We start from the raw sequence: 24,513 nt of genomic DNA, 5'->3' as shown, positions 1-24,513 counted from the left end.
ATTTGTTTCATGAGAATTTCTGATTGTTGTTTCAGCATTTTTATGATGGCTGCTTTAAAATCTTTGTCAGATAATTCTAACATCAAAGTCGTCTCAGTGTTGACATTAGTTGATTATCTTTTTTTAAAATTCACATTGTGATTTTCCTGGTCCTTGGCATGACAGGTGATTTTTTTATTGTGTCATGGACGTTTTGGTAAATATGTTAGCCAAACAGAGAAGGTGCAGAGTCAGGTAAGTTTATAGGTTTCATAGCAGAAATTTGAGGGCATTCTTATCCAACAGACCTAATATTTTTTTCTCTGAAACAGAGATGCAGCATAAAAGCCCAGACACTGAGTTTGACACTCCTGGCTATGAACCCCAGCTGTTAGACCTTTGGCTAGTCAAGTAATCCCTCTATGCCTCAGTTTCCCGTAGAAGGGAAATAACAGTAGCGTATATCCTCATAGGAATGTTAGGATGATTAATTGAAATGGAGTGCTTAGAATCAGGTATTACATAAGTGTTTGTACATAAAACTTTCTCACAGGGTTCTTATATTAAATGAAATAAGTTTGCTAAGCACTTTGCTTATCAAACTGCTCAGTATTCGGCATTCAAAAAATAGACAGTCATTTTCCTACTTATTCTTTTCAGCCTTAGGCTGTTTTCTTGAATTAAAATCATGGGTCAAAATTTGCCAAACTCAGCTGAATCCTGTGCCTTTGGTAGAGAGGGTCGAGGTGAGAGTGGGCATAGGCATCTGGAACCAGTGTGGGTAGGAATAGTGGGGATGGAGCAACTGAGGATGACGAATTTCAGAACGCCTACCTCAGTGCACTTTCTGCTGCAGTGCTCTTTGCCTGCAGTGTTCTATGCAACTTTCCGCCTTTCTTTTCCATAAGCCTGCGTGCTCTCAGGGTCAGGACCAGCAATAAGAGAAGGTTCCAACCTCTTCACATCACAACACGCCTTCCATGTTGCAACATACACCCTCTCCCAAAGTAACATTTGAATGTCCCTGAGAAAACCATTGTTTTGAAGTGTCTGAAATATGTTCATATGAGCAGTCAGCTACATCAATCGTGAAAAAAACCCTCTTAGTTCTATTTGTTTTGCAACAGTGGAAAAATCATATGACCTTTCATCGTGGTAGTAAAGGAATACGAAGAAGAATTAGGAGTGCCATCTCGTGGAGCGAGCTGCTATTACCACTTAGGAGTTACAAAAAGGCACCAGTGGGAGCCGAGTGTGGTTTTTTTTATGTATCCTCAAGGCCCAGCCTGGAAGAAATGCTTGAAAATTACTTGCTGAATAAACGAGTGAATGAGAGAAGGGGATAGGGATGAAGTGGAGACTTGCTTTGGAAAGTTATTGGTAAGATGGACGTCACCTTGATAAAACGTCTTATGCCCTGGCCATTGTTAGTTTGGAGACCTGTAAAAATGGTGTTGTAGGGTACCCTGAGGCATTATTATGTACCTGCAGTAGAGGAAAATGAGGCATAAAATGTTTGCATAAGTAAATCACGGGCTACCAACTTTTCCATGTTCTGGTCTTGGCAGTGGTAGATGAGTAAACTACCTGATGGTGTTAGTCTCTTCCTGTAAGTATCAGTGTGCTACGAATTAATAAAGCATTGAAAGAACATGAAGAATAGGTTTGCTTCCGAGCTGGTAGGTGCTGTCTGTGTTCTCGAAGGTTGAACTAAATGAAATAATTGACAATAAACTATTTTGACTTATAACAATGTCAATTTCATAGGGATTGGCCTAATATTTCAAATTAGTTCGCGTAACAAATTTATTCTGGACACACAATAGGTCTAGATGCTGTGCGAGGCCCTGGAGCATACAGAGACAAATAAGACATGGGTCTTGACTTCAAGTATCTCACCATTAAGTGGGGGAAGTGGACACTTAGATAACATGCCTTGTATTCTAGTCATTTCTGTTAAGTGCCAACTGTGTGAGGTTAAGCCAAACTCTGTGGAGGTGCTACGGGAGCTCTAGGAAGGCATAACAATTTGGCGTGGCGGAGAAGAGCGTGGCCTCTGGCTCTAACTTGTCTGTGTTTGAATCTTAATTTTGCTCCTTACCAGTTGGATGACTTTGGGCAAAGTACTAAACTTCTCTATACCTCAGTTTCCTCATCTATAAATTGGGCGAATGCAGTGCCCCCTTCATATGAATGAAGTCAGGATTAAATGAGTGAACATGTACAAAGCCCTTGACTAGCTTCTGGTAAGTGCTGGGTAAGTTTTAGCTCTCAGCATCATCGTCATCATCAGGGTCATCATCATCATCTCTATCGCTACAGAGGAAGCATTTGAGGTGTGTTTTGTAGGGTGAGCTAAACTTCACTATTAGTTCTTTCACTTTTTTTTTTTTTTTTTTTTTTTTTTTTTCGGTATGTGGGCCTTTCACTGTTGTGGCCTCTCCCGTCGCGGAGCGCAGGCCCAGCGGCCATGGCTCACGGGCCCAGCCGCTCCGCGGCACGTGGGATCTTCCCGGACCGGGGCACGAACCCGTGTCCCCTGCATCGGCAGGCGGACGCGCAACCACTGCGCCACCGGGGAAGCCCAATTCTTTCACTTTTTAAGTTTAAAAATAAGTTACTGGGACTTCCCCGGTGGTGCAGTGGTTAAGAATCCGCTTGCCAATGCAGGGGACACGGGTTCGAGCCCCGGTCCGGGAAGATCCCACATGCCGCGGAGCGGCTAAGCCCGTGCGCCACAACTACGGAGCCCGAGTGCCACAGCTACCGAAGCCCACGCGCCTAGAGCCCGTGCTCGGCAACAAGAGAAGCCACCGCAATGAGAAGCCCGCGCACCGCAATGAAGAGTAGCCCCCGCTCGTTGCAGCTAGAGAAAGCCCACGTGCGGCAACGCAGACCCAACGCAACCAAAGAATGAATAAATAAATAAATTTATGTTTTTAAAAAAGCTACTTATTGCGGTCCTACTTTTACTAGTTCCTGTGAGGAATAGGTAGAAACCATTATCTCCTCCCATCTAGTAGATCATCATCTCCTTCAAGTCTGGTCCTGAGACAGGAGCTAGAGCAAAGGAGTGGCACAGTGAAAGGACAGAGGACAGTAGTACTGGTGTCACTGGACTGTATGGTACGTGGGACTTGTGTTAAGAGTATGGAAGATTATTTGAATCTATCCATGTACACACTTGTAAAGGCAAAACCCCTTCTGGGTTGGCTTTAACAAAATCAGCTGAAAAAACTAGAAAGAATCTTACCAAAATAAAGGCATGGGTGTGTCCTACTGCTGGCAAGTGTGTTCTGTAGACGCTTGATGGATGCTGAATGGTCTGTGTTCTCAAGTTGTGAAATCACCCCTCCATGAAATACAGTTTGTATTAAATTGCTTAATCCTAAATTATTTTTTGTGCCTTAGCGAAAGTATTGACGGCTAAGAAGGAAGATTATAAACATAAACTGTTACGGAATATGGACAGTCCAAATTTTACTTTGGTTGTAATGCCTTAGCCACTTAACAATATATTGTAGCATGGCTTTATGAAAAGTGGCTAATGTTCATCATTTGATTGTTCAGTATTTCCAAGTTCTTAGGCTAATGGGCAATTGCTATTGATGTTTAATGTTTCTTAAAATGTACAAGTGGGAACAGTGACATGTTTGCTCCTCTCCTCCATCGCCGCCCACTTGGTCCCGGAGACTTGGGAAGCCCATCTGCCTTGCTCACCAGTAAGTCCAACTTTGCCCCTGTCATCTAGGAGCCCAGTGAGATCAGGATTTCTCTGGAAGGCCCGCACGCGACCTCACTGGCAGGACCAGTTCCCAGGCACAGTACCGACTGTGGGGGCCCAGGCCATAAGGGCGGTCTAACTAATTTCATGCTTCTATTTGTATTAACTTGCTTCCTGGAATCCTGATCCCTCTTTAAATTTTACGTGGCTACTATCATTTGCCTTTACTGAGTATCAACTGATCACCTCCTTCGCTTTCCATTGAGGCCCTTTTTCTGGACTAAATATAGACCAGCCATCACCTTGAACTCACAGTGGCGTAGCAGTTAGCTCGGTGGGGAAATAGTCTTCTCTGCTTCTGTGTTTGAGCCCACTATATATACGTTCATAACTAGCTTTGCCAGCAAGACTCAATGAATGACATTTTGTCTAGACTCCTGTTAGGAACCAATGGTATGAGAGGTAACACCAGTCTAACACAAGATCTATAATATGTGTAGTTAGAGTACTTCATGGATTTTAAAAGTTACCAAAGCTAATGACCTGTTAAATAAATCACAGAGGTAGAAGAAGAAGTGGCCAAAACCATAGTAGATCAATTTGTGTTAGAACTTGAGATTCTAATTTACCATCGGCTAACAGAACATGCTTTTGAATAGAAAATGAGACCCAGCCTCTGGCCATCTTTACATCTTTGCAACTCACTCACGAAACTAGCAAAGTTGGCTCAATGCCAGTGCTAAACATGGTTGAAAACAGCACGGAGTTAAAGGACTGACACACAAAATACATAATAACTGAAAATAAACAGTATCAAAATTCTGTCTGGGGGGACTTCTCTGGCGGTCCAGTGGTTAAGACTCCACACTTCCACTGCAGGGGGCACGGGTTCGATGCCTGGTCGGGGAACTAAGATTCCCCCCCGCCCCCCAAAAAAAAAAATTCTGTCTGGGTAAAATCTTTGCTGTCATTGGGGGGTGCTATAATTTGAGAGTACAAATTCAGCAGTGATGAGATGTGAGGTATCGGGCTCCCTATGCTTGCCCTTCACCTAACCAGTTATTCCTGTGTTGTATTCTGGAAGGAGGGAAGCTCATAGAAGATTGCTCCAGGTTTAGAAATAATACCAACAATAGAGATGATAATAATATTAGCAGCTCCAATTTCTGGAACCTTTTCTCTGGTTGGGTGCTTAAAATGTGTTACCAGGTTTAGTTCTTGCTAAAGCCCTGAGACGTAGGTACTTTTATTCTCCTCATTGTAATATTCGAAAAACTCGCTCTTAAAGAAGTCATCAATTTATGTTTTCTCTGAAAGCACAGAGAACAGAACCTAACCAATCAATAGCAGAAATGAAGGCTCTTTCTACTTTTCACTTTAAATGGATCTGTTATCACAGCCTCTGCAGAATTTAGCAGCCCAACCTTGATGTTCTAGATCCTTCCAAACTGAGTTTGCTCCCTTCCTTTCAGAGAGAAAAGCTTCTTTCTCTTCCAGAATCATGACAGTCTCCTTTCTCCTTGTCTACTCCATCCTGAATGTCAGGGAAAGAAGAGAGGGTGTTCCCATGTTTATCCACTGATTACTGCCCTTAAATGCCCTATAATTATTTCTGGAGGTACGGTAACCAGGAAAATTTGACTATCCTATAGCTGTTGATACACAGAAGCATCACATATAGGGTTTTGCCAGTTTTAGCCAATAAAAGTAGAGGATGCCTAGTGAAATAGGAATTTCAGATAAAGAACAACACAATTTTTTAGGGTAAGTATGTCCCAAATATTGCATGGGCCACACTTATACTAAAGAAATTTATTGTTATCTGAATTTCAAATTTCACTGGGCATCCTGTATTTTATCGGGCAGTCCTCAATGTTATTTATAATTTCCAAGTTATATAAATGAAATACAGCAGTAAGGCCAATTTTAACTTGGTTCATTATAGTGGGAATCCTACAGAACGAGCTGCACTTCCTTAGAGTCAGATGAGCCGCAGAATGTCCGATTTGGTTAATGGGCCATCAGCTGAGTCCAACCAAGTTAATAATAATTGAAGTATATTAAATAATATATAATAATTATTATTAATTAATTATATCTCGCTTAAATAATTATTAATAATGGATCATCACTTAAGAGAAAGGAAACGTGCTGATTATCCGTAGGATTGCATCAAAGGTCTCTTTATTTTTTATTTTTTATTTATTTTATTTTTTTTGCGGTACGCGGGCCTCTCGCTGTCGTGGCCTCTCCCGTTGCGGAGCATGGGCTCAGCGGCCACGGCTCACGGGCGCAGCCGCTCCGCGGCACGTGGGATCTTCCCGGACCGGGGCGCGAACCCGCGTCCCCTGCATCGGCAGGCGGACTCTCAACCACTGCGCCACCAGGGAAGCCCCAAAGGTCTCTTTAGTTTACTTATTTTATTTAGTTTATTTATATAGTGTTTCAGGTCTGAAAGGGCTGTGCAGGACAATCAGTCTAATGTTCCCCCCAAGATCCCCTACGCCGGCCCGGAGCCCCATTCTTGCATTTCAGGGTTGCTGGCGCAAAGGTGGCAGGCCGATGGGGGATGGGGTCTGTTGGGGCTGAAGTCCAACCCTTTGCCAAATCCCGCCCTCCCAGGCTGAGCCTGCTAAGAGCGGGTGCCTTTGGGAAATCATCTGCATAACACTAGACTGTCGGCCACGATTCGCACAGACGTTTAACACTTCTTTGCAGAGTCAGTCCTGAGAGCCAAACACAAGTTAAGTTCCGGGAATACAGAGATGGGTGGCACATGGTGACTTCCTTCTAGGAATGCAGAGTCTGGTTGAGGATGGACAAGTAAAAAGATCATTACGAATGTGCCGCGGTCCGGGGTGTGCCCTGTGCACGACGAGAGTGCAGAGGAGGGACGTGCCCTTTCAGCCTGGTGGCGTGAACTAAGAGACCTGCTCAGAGAATTTGCAGCTTGAGCAGAATCCAGATGGAAGAATGGGGTTAGTGAGGTGGGAGTGGGTTGAGGGGAGAAAAGGCATTCCAGCGGGGAGGAGGGCAAAGCGGGTGGATGCGCAGAGGTGTGAGATCAAATGCCAGGCTTTGGAAATTCTAGATACTCATTTTAGCTGTAGTGAGAGTGGGGCATTGGGTGCCGAATCATGAAGGGTCTCTACAGAGAGAATGCCGTTGGGAAACACTGGATTAAACAGTGCCCCGTAGGGCGGTTTTGTTCTTTGCTATATTCTTCCCAGTGCCTAGAATAGTGACTGGCAAATAGTAAGCACTCAATACATGTTGTATTAAATGAATGAACGGACGAGTGATTGCATGAATGGTGGGACTTGTCAGAACCTTCAATAGGCCAGTGTATGTTACAGATCTCAAAAGAGGGGTGTAGTATGCAGAGTTTCTGCCTTATTTGACCACATAACTTTTTTTTTTTTCACTGAATGATACATTTTCAAAGACTACTGTTTTTTGGAACACGTTTGGGGAAATCATGTGCTAAAGGAGACCTGCAAATGAATAGCTATATGAATGAATATAAAGTGAGAGAAATCCAGGAAAATGTTTCAGGGGTTACACTTGGGAAAAATCGTGTTGAACTTTGTAAGCGGATGGCTGATTGCAGGTGAGCCAGCCCCAGTCCCCGGGGGTTTTGCAAGACCTCTTCAGGGACAGTAACTCGTACTCACTTTCTCCTTTCCTTCATTTACAAGTCAGATTATACTCCAGCTAATCAGGAAAATACCCAGCTTCCCTATGGGCCAGATGTTCCCGCACCAATGCTAATCTCTGAAAACAGTGGTCTCGAGATGATCACAGTTCACATTTATCAAGCACTAACTTTGCATCAGGCATTTTCTACATTTTATCTCATTGATTTTCCATGGCAGTCAGGGGCATAATGGTGCCACGGTAACAATTACTTACTGAGTGTTTAAATCTGTGCCAGGCCCTGGGCTAGGCACACTTTACAGACATTATCTTGTTCATGCCTTGTAACAACCTGATCCATCCCTAATAAAACTGAGGCACAGAGAGGTTAGGGAACTAGTGCAGGGTCACACCGGTAGTAAGTGGCGGAGCAAGGACTTGAACCTGGGTCTTCCTTACACTAAAAGCCACGTGCTTAACTACCCCACCACGCTGCTGTCAGGGCTACTACAGATATCGGGTTTTTCCGGAAAAACCTTGGCCAACCCAGTGATGCCTTTGCAATGCAGCTCCTGTGTCCACACAAACATATCTTGAAGAAAAAATCCTAACCTCAGTAACTACCATGAAATAGGATCCGTTTATGACTGCTTGCCGAGTAGCCATGGAGTGAGTATGTATCATCGTTCTCTACGTGAGAGATAAGCTTGGTGACGGCGTTATCGGATGAGAACAGTCAGCTGAGTTATGCTCCACGCTGATTCATACCTGCAGCTGACGCAGGATGTTGGCTCCCGCGGTGTCACACAATTAGACACCACCCGGGACAGAACCAAAGCAAGCAAGTCAGGGCTCTGCTGTGCCAGACCCCAAACTGCACAGTCCTTCCTACTCTTCCCACAGGAGTTCTAGGCTTCCGTGAATCTGCTTCGGGCCTTTTTTTCACATAGACCAAAATAAAAGGAAGTGGGCTGATGGGGAGGGCTAATGAGATGTCACCTCCTAGGCTGTTGGTACGGAGACTGGCTACTTGCAAGATTTTTTTTTGAAACTATCCTACTTACTCTCGCTTTTTGAACATAAAAGCATTTATTCCCATCATTGCCTAGTCTTTGGAGATGAGTTAATATGAATGGCATGTTTTAAAATTTATAGTAAAGTATAACACCTATACAGAAGATTGCATATGTAATTAATGATTACTGTTTACACACTGAACACACCTAAATAATGACCACCTAGAGGAAGAAGCAGAACATTAACAGCACCCCAAAAAGAGCCACTCTGGTCACTAACTTCTAAGGGTAACCTCTCTCCTGACTCTGAACAGCATAGAAGTTAAAAGAAACTGCATGTCAGACATGAAATATGGACCATCTGACTCCGGAGCTTATACATCAGATAATGCATGCCTAAAAAACTATAAAACTTTCCAAATTCCATAGAGAGAAGAATGTTTCTAGTTTTAAGAAAGTGTTTGATGGTGTCTGAAGGTAAAATGATAGGTACCTAAATAGCCGGGCCTGAAAGGGTGGCTGTGAGTAGAAACGGGCCAGTGGGTGATGCTGGGTTTCCAAGACGCTGTTCCTGATGGGGCCGATGACAGTCGTGATCTCAAAGGGCTAAGGACCAAGTCCCAAACGTCTGTAACTTTGCAGTGCCTCCGGAGGCCCCCTTCTCTGGGCAGGTATTCCCACAAAGGAAGCTGCCAATGAGGAAGCTTAGTTGGCCAGCTAGCATGGGTCTTAAATGCAACCAGGTTTTATGGGGCCAAGATGACCCTTGGCTGTGCTAATACAGTCACCGCCAGGCTCTGCCCTATATCTCTAGTCTCTAATCCTCCAAATTCCCTCAGCAATTATTATCCCTTTTCACAGGTGAGAAAATTGATGCTCAGTAAGGATAAATGCCCTGGCCAAGGTCACACAGCTTGTGAATGGCTGGACCAGGATGTCCATGTCTGTTTTGACTACAGCTTCTGCTTGTAGCTATCCTACTCCAAGCTTGAAACACCCCTTAGCTTTCCAGAGAGTTGCTTTACTGGGGAATCCTTAACTGTGGCCCCCAAGATTTCAAGTTGGTGTCTTGAATTTCTGCCCTTTGGGGGATGGTTCAGAAGGCATTTTCAGGGCGTCAGAATGATCATTGAGCACATCATTTACTACTGATGATACCAAAAAAGGCTAAAGTATCCATTAGGACCTCTCTTCTCAAAGTCTGGTCTGTGAACCCACAGCATGAAATGAAGGATCGCATGCCTGTGAGAATTTACATTTTACCGAGATACCCAGGGGATCTGTACACACATGAAAGTATGAGAAGCAGAGTTGAATGCCAGAACACCACGTTCAGTGTACTCTGCTCAAAATGGGTTTATAGGGAACTTATATCTGTCTTGGGTAAAAGACATGGAAACTAAGAGTGAGATTATTGCTCTTATTTTAAGAGGCAGAAAAGGAACTGCGTCCTCCTCGCTGAGGCAATGGGAAGTTGCGAGAAGATTATAACAGGAACAGCCTCCCTCGTTCACTTTGCTCTCTTTGCAGGCACGTGCTGTCATTAGCATTAATTGCATTTACAGTATTCGCACACCTGCTGGGGAAAATAGACACCTTAATTTCTTGCAGTGTAAGGAAACATCAACCATCTCAGCTCTGCCTTTTCAGACATTATAAATCATGTGCAATGTCAAAAAGATATTTAAATTCCCTTAACGTGGACTGCATTATTTGGCTTAGAGTAGCATTCTGGCTAGCAACAGAGAAAGAGGTTTGCCCTGAAATTATGTCAGCGGGGAGGTGGGAACTGCTACTCTTGAGAGGGTTTTCTTCCTGCTTTCTGAGTCCTTTTGTCATCAGTGAACTGACGACCGTGCAGATGTTAGCCTTCTGGAACCCCTCGCTCTGTGAGATGATTAAGTTGATATCCTCTAAGAAATAGCACACCCCAGAGTCATTCATTCATTTAGCCCGTAAGTATTTATTGATCACCTACTATGTAGCAGGCACAAATCTAGGCGCTAGACAAAATGGTGACCAGATCCCTGTTCTCATGGGTGAGACAGACATTTAACAATTAATACCCACTTTACATTTTTTAAAATGTAAGTATTGGTGTCAGATGCTAGTCCACAGAGGCATAGGATGCAGTGGGCGTCGGGGCTGTCCATAAACCAGTTGTGTGGACATGGGGGTGGGCTTAGGAAGAACTTTCTGGAGGTATGACATTCAAACTGAGGTCCGAAGGATGAATGGGAGAGAGAGAATCAAGCTGGCAGAGCAGTAGGACGTGGAACTCACGTCCTCCCACTAATGCATCAAAAATACATGGGCTTCCCTGGTGGCGCAGTGGTTGAGGGTCCGCCTGCCGATGCAGGGGACACGGGTTCGTGTCCCGGTCCGGGAGGATCCCTCATGCCGCGGAGCGGCTGGGCCCGTGAGCCACGGCCGCTGCGCCTGCGCGTCCGGAGCCTGCGCTCCGCAATGGGAGAGGCCACAACAGTGAGAGGCCCGCATACCACAAAAAACAAAAAAAAAAAACATCTACAGGCCTCAAGGAACAGTTCTCACAAAATGCCTGCTGAACACCAGCAGAAGACCTTGAACACCTAAAAGGACAAGAAAGATGAAGGATGAATGGGTGTTAACTAGGTGAATTAGGCAAGAGTAGAGTAGGGGTGGGCATTTCATTCCCAGCTGGGGAAATAGCACATGCAGAGTCCCTTTGGTGGGAAAGAACATGGAACATTCAAGGATCTGAAACAAGCCCAGGAAGGCTTGAGAGCAGAGAGAAAAAAGAGTTGCATACGAGCCAGATCATGCAGGGACTTGACAGTCGCCTTGGGGGCGGTGATGCTATCTCTGGGGCAGTGGGGAGACGTGGAAGGGTTTTCAGCGGGCTCAAGGAGATTATGACTTGTTGCAGGCCTCACAGCTGTTAGGGGCAGAGTGGATTCAGATCCAAGCCCACCTGACTGCTGAACCAGCTCTCTTAACCTTGACGGCATAGCACTTCTCTGTTTTCACGTGGCTACATTTTTTCTGGACTTTCCTTCAGGCCATCTCTAACTCACATTGTGTACCTTGATTTGTTTTGAAACATGTCTTGGCTTCTTTCTGCTGTATGACAATTGGGCATGGGGTCAGAGTGCCTGGCATGGTGTGAGTGAGATGAGGAAGTCTGACTTTCCATGTCAAATAAGCTGGTGGAGTGTATACTAGAGGACAGGATCAGAGTCCTACCTGGACAAAGGCAACACATGTAATGAGTTTCTGTAAGGGGAAGCCATGCTTAATAGGTCTGACAGTCTTGAAGGGATGGCTAAGCTAGCAAATAGGGGAGAGACAGTACATGTAATAATCATCACACCGGCAGGCATGCAAGGCATTTTTATTCTTGCCTTTGAGAAGCACTTTGACATAGCAAATTGTTACGGAGTCCATACAGCTCGCTGCACGATAGGCCAATCCATTGAGAGACGAGGTGTTCGGGCAAGGAATGGTGACTTTATTTGGAAGGCCGGCAGATTGAGAAGATGGTGGACTAGCGTCCCAAAGTGTCCCATCTTGCCCCAGGCCGGGATGCTAGTTTCTTTTACAGAGCAAAGATGGGGAGGTGAGGAGGTAAAATAAAAAAGGCAATACATCATTGCAAATATTTCCTGGTTCCTGCCAGACTCCGGAGGACGTGTGTTAATGTCTTCTTGCCTGCTGCCGTTCCCAGGTGAGCCTGGTCAGGATGTTTCCCATGAGGGTAAATGAAGGTATTTTAGCTTAACTTCATGGCTCAGGAGGCGGGGTCCTGGGAGATGGGCCATTAAGTATAAACTATAGGCAGCACCCCTATAGTGATTAACTTGTAGCAAAAGCAATAGAATACAAAGGTCAAAGTTAAAGAAACAGATGGGATATGGAGTCAGATTTGTTCTTCCCTATTACACTGGACTGCCGTGAGCACTGAAGGGGTTAATATATTGTTTTTTATATATAAATTTATTTATTTATTTATTTATTTTTGGCTGCGTTGGGTCTTCGTTGCTGTGCGTGGGCTTTCCCTAGCTGCGGCGAGCGGGGGCTACTCTTCGTTGCGGCGCGCGGGCTTCCCACTGCGGTGGCTTCTCTTGTTGCGGAGCACGGGCTCTAGGCGCACGGGTTTCGGTAGTTGTGGCACACGGGCTCAGTAGCGGTGGCTCGCGGGCTCTAGAGCGCAGCCTCAGTAGTTGTGGCGCACGGGCTTAGTTGCTCCGCGGCGTGTGGGATCTTCCCGGACCGGGGCTCGAACCCGTGTCCCCTGCATCGGCAGGCGGATTCTTAACCGCTGTGCCACCAGAGAAGTCCCAGGTTAATAGATTATTAACTCATTTTGCAGATAAGGAAAGAGGCTCGGCATGTCACAGGATTTCTCCAGCTTACCTATTAAGCAAGTGATGGAACCGATATCCAAAGCAAGGTCCCTCCAACTCTTGAGTTCTTGACCACTTTTTATTTTATTTTATTTTTTTATTTTGCCAATCGGAGGCTTAGTACATGTTTATTGTGTTGAGTAGGTCCTTGCTGTAAATGTGAAGGAACTGACTGAGAAGAGGAGTAACAGCCATCTCTCATAGGACCCCAGATTTCCTGGCCTCTGTGTTACCTTTTGAATCCCCAAGAAGGTACATTTAAACCCATCATCTAATTTGATAAAGGCACAGTTAAGAGCAGTTTATAAAAGAGACTCTTGGAACACTAAGAAAGAGGTTGGAAAACTTTTTCCATAAAGGGTTAGACAGTAGATATTTTAGGCTTTGCAGCCTCCGCTGTAGCGTTTCAACTTCACCACTGTAGTTAGAAAACGGCCACAGACAATGCAGAAACCAATGGGCATGGCTGTGTTCCATTAAAACTTTGCTTAAGGACCCTGAAATTTTGTATTTCATGTAATTTTCATGTATCGTGCAACATTATTCCCCTTCTGAATTTTTTCAACATTCTTAACTTGTGGCTGGGCAGAAACAGATGGCCGTGGGCTGCATTTGACCTTCGGGCCGTGCCGACCCCCGCACCAAGAGCATCAGCAGAGGCCTAAGGGCGCCCACTTAGCAACTGTTGTACGAGTTTTTAAAAGGTTCGTGTTTCCATCAGCAAGGGTTAGGGCTTTGCCCTGTACCCGAATCTTCTTTCAGGTGGAACAATAAGAGTTTGATTTTATTCCGTATCAGAGAGTCAGTTACACATGCTTTCATCTTGAAAAGCTGCCAAGAGTCCGTTGGCCCGGGTTCAGGGTTGACATGCTTCCTAATCATAGTTGGTTCCTGCGCTGCTGGGCTGTCCTGGTGGGGCCTGGATCTGAGGCTCCCGAGGCAAAGGAAGGGGCTTCTCAGCTCAGGGTACAAGCTAGAAACACAGTCAGCAAATGCTACTCATGCAGCGGGGAAAGACGCTCGTTTGGGACCACTGGATCCGAAGACGTGCCAGTGTCTTCCTTTCCTCTGTGCCGCGAGCGCTGGGTGGGAAGCAAGGTATCTGGCTGGTAACCACTTGCTTCTTTCTAAAGAGCAACCAGCTGACGGTATGATCACTCACTGTACTTCTGCTGCCCCGATTCAGCCACTTCTCCAGCTCTGGTTTTTCTCTGCCCGGTACATAAATGCAAGAGTGACATGCTGTCCCGTGGCTGAGGATGTATTCTTAGCACCAGATGGAGCACAGAACTGCAACTTACCATGTGGGCAAAGCATGCAAAGCCTTGCTTGACAGCTGGTGAATTCAAGGCAGGGAGCGGGTGGTATGTCAAGGGAAGGATGCCAACTCTTCAGTATCCGCCGAAGCAGCCCCTTGTGTTAAGGTTCATGGTTTAGGATTGAGGATAATACTATGAATGAGGATGCTAATTAACTGTTACCAGAACATTCAATCCCCAAACAAAGGTTGACTTTAAGGTCTTAGCATCCAATTATCTTGCTTGCCGTACAGGAGAAACAGTCTTTACAGATACAAGAGCCATGCTTTTGTGCACAGGCAAATGTAGTGGACGTGACGTGGAAGAACTGCAGATATTCGTGGAGTGAGCCGTGTATCTATCCCCGAACCAGCAAGGACACACAGGTTCCCAGCTAGGGGAGTTCCAGGTATTAAGACCACCTCAAATAGGGGAATCCCCTCCGTTATATAGGCTATGTTATGTGCATATGTACGAGATATAATTTATACTACATATATCATATGATGTGTGTAATATTGTATATTTATAGTATATATCTAGGTAGATAAACTATAACTAGAGAAAGTGGAGGCCTCTGCTTGGCTCAAAGCAAGTTTGGGGAAAAAATAGGTTTATGTATATGTTTATATGTCCATATGCATATTATATATATATACATACATGTTGATGTGTATATATTATATAAAATATATATGCAATGTAATATATATACATATATTTTTTGTATTGTGTATTATATATACATGTATTTTTTTTTTCCCACGCCGGTTGTGAGCCAAGCGGGGTGGGGGGGGGGCTCCGTTGTCTCTAGTTATAATGAGATATGATGAAAAACTCAGCCAGTTTGGGAACTATCCCTTTATAAATCCAGAATACCTTCCAGAATTCTGTAGTCGGCTATGAAAACAATTATATTAACTTGTGAGAAGCCCTACGAGGCTTGGAAACCCAGGGGCTGAGAGTACTCCAGAAGTGAGTGTACAGGACTAGGCCTACTAGGCAGTTCTGCCCCTAAAGGTGTCCTCATTTTAAACCATCGAATTATATATTTTTTAAAATAATGAATGAATGAATTTTTGGCTGCGTTGGGTTTCACTGCTGCGTGCGGGCTTTCTCTAGTTGCGGCGAGCGGGGGCTACTCTTCGTTGCGGTGCGCGGGCTTCTCATCGCGTTGGCTTCTCTTCTTGTGGAGCACGGGCTCTAGGCGCGCGGGCTTCAGTAGTTGTGGTGCGCGGGCTCAGCAGTCGTGGCTCGCGGGCTCTAGAGCTCAGGCTCAGTAGTTGTGGCACACGGGCTTAGTTGCTCCACGGCATGTGGGATCTTCCCGGACCAGGGCTCTAACCCGTGTCCCCTGCATCGGCAGGCGGATTCTTAACCACTGCGCCCCCAGGGAAGTCCCTTCATTTGCTTTTTGAGAGCCCAGCTTGCCACCGGCTTTAACAGTGTGGACAGCAGCATGACTCCTGACCAGCCTGCTGCCTCCGTGGCCCTTTCAAAGCCTTTGGCCTTGAACATTTCCAGAGCCATTCCAGGAGCGGTGAAGTGCTCAGAGCTCTGGGGGAGCAGTCCTATTTAATTCAAAAGTTATGCCTGAGTTTGGTAATGAGAGTAAAAAATCGTGTCTGTGACCTTTGTCAAATTCATACATAATCGTTAATAAGAAATGAATAGCAGGTGAGGGAGGACCAGGCAGCACGGTAGAGAATATTAAATCTCAAGGACCATAAAAAGCACGAGCAGGGGCCCTTTGAGTTGACTTACATGAACGCCCTGGGGTTCTTTCCAGCCCACTTAACATGATCATTCTGCTGGGATCAGAGCCAGAGAGGAACATAAATCTGCACGTTCAGGATTTTGACCCAGTGTCTCTGATAGTGCGATGTATGTCCAGACACGTGTTCCTAGAAGCTGGAAGAAAGTTGAGGTCTCATGTTGACCTGTCCTTGTTCAATTGTGCCAGGATTTCTTTTCCTTGTAGCTTTCAAGGCATCACTTTCAGTGGAGTGTTAGAGGGCCAGGGTTCACACAGTTTAGATGTGGGTTCTAATCCAGCTCTGCTGTTGACTCAGTGACCTCTTGCTGAAGTCCCTCTGGTACGTTAGTTTACCGGAGGCAAACTGGAGGCCTTCACAGTCGTTGAAGTGGAAGCCGGGATGAGGTGAGGAGGTGTAGACCAAGGCAAGCCTTGCAGCCCTCAGTCTTCTAATCTGCAATGTGTTGCCTGTTAATTCTCCCTTTGTTTTGGCCACACTCCCCAAGACCCTACCCCACCCACGTTGGGTTCTGGAATCTCAGTTCTCTAAGGGCTGCAACCTTGCAAAGTGGGACTAACACCCAGGTAGGCTTGAGGTGGCTTCCTGGTCCCTCTTTGCAAGCATCAACACTGGAAGGGGATGGTTCATGTAAAGGAAACACTTGCAAACACTTGCAGCGGTTTTCTAGTCCTTGCCTTTCTCTGTGGCACACACATGCACACGCACAGAGACGTTCAGACCATACAGCAGCACCTTTTCTGCCTGTTCAGCTTAGGATGGATGCAGGGAATTGCTGGAGGAGGTCAGATGTGCTAGGGGAACACGTGTAAATAACTTTGAAAATAACTTTGATCTGGATTAACTGTGCATTGTTTAGGGTCTGTGTCACGAGCATCTCTAAGGTGAATAATGGTTGCTGAGGGTGGCAGAAGTTCAGGAACCAAACTGTTCCTTTAATTATAACCATCATCTCCCCACTTTCCCCCACCCAACAAGGCATGAAGAGCAGCTAGCACAGTTCCTGGCACATAGCAGGGACTCATGAAAGGCTATGTTCATTCACGAAGTAACTGGGCTAATTGTTAGGAATAGGGAAGGGAAATACAAGATCCAGACCTTCAGTATTAGCAGGAACAATTGCCATTTATTGAAGGCTTGTTAGGTGTCAGCTGCTTTACTCGAATCATCTCCCCTTAGCCTCCCAACAGCCCTGCATAGCCCCAGTTTACAGAGGAGGAACTGAAGTTCAGAGAGGTGACCTAATTGCTCCAAGTCACACAGCCCCTAAGTGGTGGGGTCCGTCCAGGTCTCTGTGACTCTGGAGGCTGCACCCTTTCCACTTGTACACACTGCGCTCGAGAAGTAAGACAAAGGAGACGACGAGGAGGCCAGGATCAGGCCCCAGAGTGAGGCCGGCGGGGCTGCAGGAAACAGGGTTAAAGGTCATCGCATTCCCCTTGTGGCCCAGGGCTTGGGATCAACAAGCTTGGCCTTTGTAACTGCTCCACACATTATCTTTCTCCTCAGCCCATGTTAGAACTTTATTCTTCCCATGTTTGCTAGCCCAGAGAACAGGTGATGAGAAAAGCACACCTGAGATGTCTGCGGGAGCAGTGCCCTGCTTTGCTTGGTATAAATAGCTCCCTCTCAGCCAGTTGCCATAAATGGCATTTTACAGGGAAGGTGACCAGTTTGAAATAAGCTCTAAGGAGATGTCAGGGCACCAATATTCACTTGGTGTTTGCAGTGTTCCCGATCTATTGCAGAACTTTAGGAGCGTTAGATCTTGAAGCAAAAGTGATCTCATCAGTTTCATGATGTCATCCTCAGTCCCTGGTCTGGGCGTCTACAGTTAACCAGAAATTTGCTTCTTTACTTATGAATCCAAAGCCAACCATGACTTTGACCAACCTGCAGTGAAAACTGGGTGCAGGCTGTGTGCAATAAGCCTTTTTACCCTCTCGATTCCCACACATTACGAAAGGGCTGCAGTTTGCTCTTGGCTACTGGTTGGCCTTAAAGACACCAGCCGGGAGACCAGCCTGCTGTTCCCCCAGATGTGGCGTGTGAGCACATTTGTATTAAAGTGAAGTAGGTGCAGTGCAGACCATCCCAAGATGGTTAAAAATGGGGAGGGAGGGGCGTGAATTTATGCACATGAGCCGCTTTCCTTATTTTCCATTAGTAAATAGCCAAATAATTGATTGTGTGTGTAGAATTAGCATAAATAAAATGACTGTTATAGATGATAGAATGCATATATCGATTTTGGCTGCGTCCTTTAACAAGGATAAATGATTTTACTTCGGACAGATTTTGTAATCAGAACTTGCTACGAAGCAAAAAGAGCTGCAGGACCAGAATGCTTCAGGGCAGGCCAAGGGGGCCAGCAGTTTAAGGAGGGAGCACGTGATATGCCAAGGGCTTTGCATTTCCTGTGTGAGGGGAGGGAAAAGGCCCCATCATCTCAACCTTTAGATGTTGGTAACTGAGAAGTGAGGGTCTGAGAGCCAGAAGAGAGCTGAGTTGAGAGCTTGGGTGCCGGGCACTAGGACCCAGGAACTTGCTCTGTTTCCCCCGTCAGTTCAGAGGCCCAGTTGATGGCCTCTGGGCCGTTGATTCCCTTGACTGTGTCTGGGAAAGACTGTGCATGGAAAGGTCTAATCTAACCCTAACCCTAACCCTAACCCTAACCCTTGTTTGGAGAAGGCCTTGTGAACCCAGACCAGGCCCCTTCCCCTAGCCAGGGTGCGTCCCCTCATGGCGTACACTGAGCAGGGAGGACCAGCTGCCAAGGCCCTCCGGGGTCTGATGGGAGGAGGAAGTACCGTGATGGTGACAGTCAGGCGTGGCTTTGTCCGCTCCTGCGTTTTCTCCTCCCCTTACGCCTTGACTTGGAGGGGCAGACACAGCTTCCTCATTCCTCCCAAGACATCAGAGCTGAAGCATTATGTGGCATTGGTGTTCAGTGCTGCTTTTGCCGGGTCAGCCCAGGGGTCGACAGTACAGCCAGCTGGAGCCTAACTGACGTGGGTTCACATCTCGCCCCTACTACTTTTTTTTTTTTTAAATAAATTTATTTATTTTTGTCTGTGATGGGTCTTCGTTGCTGTGCACGGGCTTTCGCTAGTTGCAGCGAGCGGGGACCTCTCATCGCGGTGGCTTGTCTGTGTTGCGGAGCACGGACTCTAGGTGTGCGGGCTTCGGTAGTTGTGGCACGCGGGCTCAGTAGTTGTGGCTCGCGGGCTCAGTAGTTGTGGCGCACGGGCTTAGTTGCTCCGCGGCCTGAGGGATTTCCCGGACCAGGGCTCGGACCCGTGTCCCCTGCGTTGGCAGGCAGATTCTTAACCACTGCGCCACCGGGGAAGCCCCACCCCTGCTGCTTTTTAGATGTGCAGTTCTGGACTGGTCAACGAATCTTGCTTTTTGTCATGTCAGAAATGGGCGGGCTAGCGGTACCAGCTTCACAGCATTGCCAAAGGAGTTGAATGAGATAATCCGGGTAAAGCAGCCCTCACAGAAACTGGGGTAGAGCTGGTCCTCAATCAGCTTTCTTCGCTTCCCACTCCCTTTCTGTCCTCTCCAGCTTCCAGGTCTCCTCGCCCACCCCTCACTGCAGCACTCAGTACATGGGCTTCCTCAGTCATCTGAGCATTTCAGCGTCAGGGGTCCCGAATTAGGCGCTTTTTGGTGGCCTCCAGCCTCTGTTCCTTTGCTAGCTCTCTCTTGGCTCACACTCATTTCTAGGCACAGAAGAGTTCGCAGAGAGCAGCGAGCTCTTCCTTCAAGCGCTTCCTGACATTTTAACGATGACCGAAAACGATCACAAGACAGTTATTTTTAGATTTTCCCAGAAACTCAGTGAGGTGCCACGCTGGATTGAAACTCACCTCTACAGTAATATTCAACACCTGCTAAGTTAATAGAGTGGCAAGCAGCTTGGGAAAATAGCCAGTGACACACACGGTAGGTGAAGCAGAAATGATGGTGGGGTGGGGTGTGAGGAGGCGGGTAATGTTGGCAGGGGGACCCCCGAGGTAGCAGTGATCAACATACAGAAAATGTAATGTGACCTGGGAGTCAAGCCACAATGTCATACTTGTTCCTAGGGCAGCCGGTGATTAGGCGCCAAGCCAGTAAGTGCCACACCAGGTATACACACAGGGTTGTTTCTCCTAGCTTCTGTGCCCTGCCCCCATCCACCCCCTGCTCCCATCTCACAGCTTCTCACACACAGCTCTGTTACAGGACGCTCGTCACACCGCATTATTGTGATTCAGGGAGAGAGACCTGACTGCAGGTTGTGGTGCCCAAGGAAGCCTTCATGGATGACAGGGGCTTAGTTCAGCCTAGAAGCAGATAAAGGATTGGAACTAGACAAAGGGAAGGAGGGCATTCCAGATGGACGGTACAGTGGGAACACAAGGCTGCAGCCAGAAATATGCGTGGTACATTGCCCCGAGGTAGCGGGGAGGAAGGATAGGCAGGACTGTAAACTCACCGGGACGACTGGCATGGGAAATTTGCAACCCACACTGAGTGATGCAATGGTATAATTGTCCCCCAGGCAGCCTGGCATTCATGGAGACTGTGCTCTGCTAAAGGGCTGGGATAGGAGGTTGGGGGGGGTGGGTGTTGAAATTTAGTCAAGAGAAAGAAATTCTATAAGCTTTGCTAGGGCTTCCCACCCCAGTTAGAAACATACGGCCCTGGCAAGAGTCCTTGCTTTATTTGGATCCGTTCCTTATCCTACCCTTTCTGTAAATTGTTAGGGAAAAAGCAAAAAGGCAGCTGGCCTGCCTGAAGGAGTAATCGTTAGCTAATGCTGCCATCTCCAGGAACCTGCTTGCTAATGACCAGCACCCAGCAGCCTGCTTCAAACTGTCTGCCGGGGCGGGCTCCTCCCCATGCCTCGCTCCAGCCCCGTCCCGCTGCCTTGGCTTCTCCAGCCGGAAATTTGACTGGGCCGCGGAGGGAGGGTTAAGCTGCCCAGGGCTCCTAGGATCTATGGCTGCCAGCTGCCTTCTCTTTCCTCTGGTCTGACGGGGATACGTCATCTGAAGGATGACATTTGGATTTGTTTGCTCAGGCTGCCTTAACAAAACACCGGACTGCATGACTCAAACCATGGAAATCTGTTTTCTCACAGTTCTGGAGTCGAGAAGTCCAAGATCAAGTTGTCAGCAGGGGTGGTTTCTTCAGAGACCTCTCTCCTTGGCTTGCAGATGACCACCTTCCCGCTGTGTCCGCACACGGACTTTCCTCTGTGTGCGTACATCTCTGGTCCTTTTTGTGTTCAAATCTCCTCTTCTTGTGTGGACACCTTTCTGTAGGGTTAGGGCCACCCTAATGGCTTCCTTTGCATGTAATTCTCGCTTTAAAGGCCCCGTCTCCAAATAGAGTCACATTTTGAGGTGTTGGGGGAATTAGGACTTCAGCATATGAATTTGGGGTAAAAATTCTATCCCCCATACGCTGCTCGCACAGTGGAGACTTCGGGTAGGCTCTTTCCCTCTCTGGACCTTTATGATAAATGGGTTAGAGCGAGAAGCTTAGAAATATTCTCCAAAAATAAGCGATTCTATGAAGTATGGGTAAGTTTTCCAGAAAAAAAAATGCAAATTTGTGATGACTCGCTAACGAATGGATTCTCACAGTCCAGGCTGATTTCTTATTCTGAGAGCAAACTAATGTAACAATTTCATTATAGAGTTTGAACTTGATAGATATATATATATATATATATATATATATATATATATATTAATTTCTTTATTAAATAACTATATTTTAGTGTCTTATATATGCCAGGTGCTATGTTAAAGGCAAGAGAAAAAAGCTGACTCTATTAGATCATATTTTCGAATTAGCTCGTTATAATTTTAAATATGTATTCTGCAAGAAATTGTTGGACCCTGAGGTGTAAAAATCAGAAGCAATATTGGGTTTAACCATCCTCCTACCTTTAACAATGGGTTTGTACGTGTAGTCTTAAGGTTTTAATTTCCCATACATAGTTCTCTAGTTGATTTATTCTTTCATTGATTCGTGCGTTCCACAAATATTTTAAATAGCCACAGTGTGCCAGGCAGTCTGCTGGGTGCTGATGATACTGTGGTGAACAAAACCAGCAAGCTTATTGTCCCCGTGGAGCTTACAGTCTCGGGTGGCTCTGAGGCCATTGTTTATTTCATGAAATGTGATGAGTTTATAGTAGGAGGTATGTCGGGAGTTGCGCAGACCGCCCCCAGGTTCAGTGATTCACTAGAAGGTTTAGCATATAATCGTGCTCATGGCTATGATTTGCTACAGCAGAAGGATACAGAGCGAAGTCAGCTTGGGGATAAGATGCATGGGGAGAAATCTGGAGGAAACCAGGCTCAAAGTTCCAACACTCCTTTCCCAGTGGAGTCACCCAGGACACCCTTATTTCCCCCAGCAACAAGCTTTGAGCCAGGTTCCGGACACCAGCCAGGGGGCCAACTGTGCAAGCGGGCCTTTCTAAAGACAGCAACGTCAGGGCAGTTAAGTTGGTGAAGTAATGCGGGGAGGAGGGGGAACCAAGGGGTTAATTTTTCTGGAAATGAGCATTCCAGAGAGCGGGAACAAAAGATGCAGAGTTCCAGTGGGAGAGGGAGCATGGCTGATGCATGAAACTGAAAGAAACTCCTCCATCTCTCTGAGGGGCGAGGGGAAGGAGTCGGGTTAATCAAGTGGACATTCTTTGTGATACTTGTATTCATCCATTCATTCAAAAAAAAATATTTATTGACTGCCTGCCATGTGCCAGGTGTTATGTGAGGCACTGAGGACACGGTAGGGATCCAAACAAATGTTCCTGTCCTCACAGAGCCTACATTTTAGTGCCTGTTATCTACATGGGCTGAATCACACCACATCCATTTTCCTGGAAATTCTCTCTCTAGTTTTAAGCAGACCATGAACATTTAAATCTATTTGGCATGCTCCTTCATTAGAATAAAAACAAGAAGGTATTTTCTATCCAAAATTCCAGCTAGGCTTGTGTGTAAGTAACCTATTACGTGTACATAGTAAACGCTGATAAAGCAGGTTTTTAAAGTGGGAGCCACTTGTCACTGCTATGATCAAAGACTGGCATTATTTCAGTTGTGAGTCTCATAATCTGAATCCATTTATATGTTGGCAGCATGATTTTGTTGGTGGTGATGGTAATGGTGGTGATAACAAGAGAGGAATTATCTGTTAGCTCTTCCGAGAGCAGCAAGACACAACCAGCCCAGAAAACATTCATCGGCTTTAGTCAAACAAAAGAGCACAGTTAGAAGCCTAGTATCTGATCAATTTTGATTAAGCCAACAAGCACACTGCTACTTAACAGACTGAAGTATGCTTGTTAATTGTCTAGTCCAGCCAGCCATCTCAATCCTGTCACCATATCGTATCACTGAGCTTAACTCTCGGCTCATCTTGAGACTTTTCATGAAAGCCAAGTTTACTTTCACAGAGTTAAGTCTCAGACTCAAATAGTGCCCAGATTTGGCCACGCAACTAGAAAGGTCAGGATGGTTATAGGATTCATATTCTCATCTCAAGAGGTTCCAGGAATCTTATAGTTTGGCATTGTTGATTCTTGGCTGAATTAGGCTCTCTTGAAACTAACATACTGACAGGACAGATGCTTAATAATTCAGATACATCCTGATCTTTGCACTCTGAAAATTCAAAGCGTAGCTCATAGCCATCAAAAGGGAAACCACTTCTGGAACTGTGACTTCATTTCTACCAATAAAATAAATTCCTACATATTTGCTCTATTCTTATCTGACAATTAACGCTGAATACCTGACAGGGCCTTCCTTTTTGCTGTAGGTGGCTGGGTAACTGAGAGCAAGGGAAAAAAATAACACTCCAGATAAGTAAAGCTCTCCTTAGCAGTTAGCTTTTGGAAAAGACAAAAATTGGAGATATGCTAACATACAAGTTGAATTCCTTAGTGCCTAGAACAGTGCTTGGAATCCAGAATGCTCTCAAATATCTGGTGAATGTCTGAGAGAATTGGTGGATTCAACATATAAAAGCAAAACAGTGCTTAGGGAATGTGTGAAAATTGAAGCTAACCTGTAATATGGTCAGTTATCTGGGTATGTATTTCAAATTTTAAAATTCTTTGATGATTCATCATCGATAAAAATGAGTAATGGAAGGTGCTGATTCAAACATAGATGCCTCTGATTTTTTCTGACGGTGAGAAATAGCCTCTGGGGATAAATTTCTGGAAAATAAATTGTTCACAAAACTATATTTTAAATTAAATCTGTGGTCTGTGCTTTGGTCCAAGCAATACAAAGGATTTGTGTACTTCAAAGTTGTATAAAATAAAGAGACTCAGGAACGTGGGCTCAGGAGACACACAGCGTTATGTGTAAATTCTAAGAGGTCAGGGCTAGTGAGGTTTTGTTTATCACTGTCTCTACACCGGTCATCTACAAACCTTTTTTTTTTTTTTTTTTTTTTTTTTTTACCATGCTAATCTTCTCTGTATCGTTCCAATTTTAGTATATGTGCTGCCAAAGCGAGCTACAAACCTTTTGATCACACACCTCTACCTGAGTGTACATATTTATTTACGTACAAATTATGTCTATGTACATGTCTACTAATATATTTTAATTATATTCTAAATATATTCTAAAATAAACACAAGCGTACAAATAAAAAAGGATGAGTAAAATACAT

At 45.6% G+C, this 24,513-nt stretch overlaps 1 protein-coding gene across 10 annotated transcripts in view; it reads left to right on the top strand.

Moving 5' to 3' along the window:
• Positions 1–24,513, top strand: part of FGF13 (fibroblast growth factor 13) — a 543,918-nt gene that overhangs the window by 405,366 nt on the left and 114,039 nt on the right. The gene's annotated exons all lie outside the window — the stretch shown is intronic.

Source organism: Physeter macrocephalus, chromosome 21 (genome assembly GCF_002837175.3).
Source record: "Physeter macrocephalus isolate SW-GA chromosome 21, ASM283717v5, whole genome shotgun sequence".
Taxonomy (NCBI): Eukaryota; Metazoa; Chordata; class Mammalia; order Artiodactyla; family Physeteridae; genus Physeter; species Physeter macrocephalus.
The sequence above is the reverse complement of the archived record's forward strand: the minus strand, read 5'-3'. Positions and strand labels throughout refer to the sequence as shown.